General features: G+C 39.2%; 1 pseudogene; it reads right to left on the bottom strand.

Moving 5' to 3' along the window:
• Positions 1 to 514: 514 nt before the first annotated feature.
• On the bottom strand, positions 515 to 1,459 carry LOC119237489 (olfactory receptor 4L1-like; annotated as a pseudogene).
• Positions 1,460 to 1,833: the final 374 nt, after the last annotated feature.

Here is a 1,833-nt window from a genome sequence, read left to right on the forward strand (position 1 = left end):
TCATATGAGCTTTTATTTTAGAGGAGATTTTCTATACATACTCTTTTATTGCATTAAAAAATACGCCAGAGCCTCCCTGGTGGCGCAAGGGGTTAAGATGCAACCTATGAAGCTATTCACAGCTACTGCAGCATGAGTTGGATCCCAGGCTGGCCAAGGAACATCCACATGGCACAGCAGACCTCCTCTGGCTCATCCACTGCTCCCTCAGCAATGTATTTCAGTCGATCTGTCTAGTGGTTCCCCACTCTGTCTCTGTGAAGTTCTCACCCCCTGCACCTATGCCTATACCCAGTTCTTGTATGCTAGATAAATAAATCTTTTAAAAAAATACACCAAACTGGACTTAATTTTAAATGCATATTCTTGAAATAAAATCAATCATGTCATAAAAATATCGTAAAGTTTTTGATAATTTTAATATAACCCATGAATTTAAAAATTTACAAGTAACCAAATTACTGCAATTTATTCAGGGTACAATATATGTGGGTCTTGTACTGAGAAACTTTGTTCACACTGATCGTTGTCTAGAATTCTGTTGGGAGCTGACATGTTGGGTCCGTAGTCTACTCATGGCCGCTTTCATCTCTGATTCCTCAGAGTGTAAATAATGGGGTTCAGTAAAGGTGTGATAACGGAATAAACACAGAAAGAAATTTATCCACTGAAAAGCCACTGACGGCCAAGCATAAATGAAGATCATGGTCCAAAGAAGAGAGTGACCACAGTAATATGAGCTGACAGTGTAGACAGAGCCTTGGAAAGTCCACCAGAGGATCGCTGTCTGACAGTTACCAGAATGAAAGTGTAGGAAAACAAGCAAGAGAATGAAGCAGATGAAAGACAACAGTCCACTGTCAGCAATTACCACAACTCCAGATGTAAGTCTCCGTGCAGGCAAGCTTTAGACAGAGGTAGGTCACAGAAATATTGTTCACTACATGGGGCCACAGAAGGGCAAGGTGATCATAAGACCATCTGGCTCATTGTATGCACAAAACCAACAGTCCAGGACAGCAGCACGGAGCCCACTAGCACCCGGCGGTTCATAATGGTGGTGTAGTGCAGAGGTCTGCATATTGCAACGTATCGATCAATAGCCATAACTATGAGAAGAGTCATCTCACTCCCCCTAAAAAGTGGAGGAAAGAACATCTGAGCCATACAGCCCCACAAGGAATAGTGTTTCTTTTCCCTGAGAAAATCTGTGATCATCTGAGGGGTGGTGATTGTAGACAAAGACATATCGAGAAAAGAGAGATTTCCAAGGAGGAAGTACATGGGTGTAGAGTGCAGATGAGAGTAAAGGTTACAGTGATCACAATGAGAGGTTTCCTGCCATAAGGGCTGCATAGGCCAACAAAAATATGCAAAAAAAGAAAATTTCAAGTTTCCAATTATGGGTGAGTCCTAACAACACGAACTCGGATATCATTGAGCCATTCATCATGTCCACCTATTTTATGTAGAAGTTTCCAGAAAGTCTTCACAATGAAGATAATCTAGAAAAATTATTTTTTAAATGTAGTACTTTTGAGGATATGGATCTATAGAAAGTGGTCTTTGATTCCTATGGAAAGATATAAAATGTTCATTTTGAAGAATAGATTTTAATTGTTAACTCAAGCAACATTTACATTACTGCATTTTTTTTTTAGCCAGCTAGCCCAAAAGTTTGAGAATTTATTGTAAATTGTTTGTAAACATTGTTTGCGGGTATAGACTATGTCCTCATATTCATTGTTTCTATTTTGACTTCATAAACCAGTAGTTCAATGGATGAATTAATAAAAAGGTCATATGGCTATTAGTTGAGTTAGTTCAAGCGTA

Source organism: Talpa occidentalis, unplaced genomic scaffold (genome assembly GCF_014898055.3).
Source record: "Talpa occidentalis isolate TD23 unplaced genomic scaffold, MPIMG_talOcc4v2.1 talOcc4.957, whole genome shotgun sequence".
In the NCBI taxonomy this organism is placed as follows: domain Eukaryota; kingdom Metazoa; phylum Chordata; class Mammalia; order Eulipotyphla; family Talpidae; genus Talpa; species Talpa occidentalis.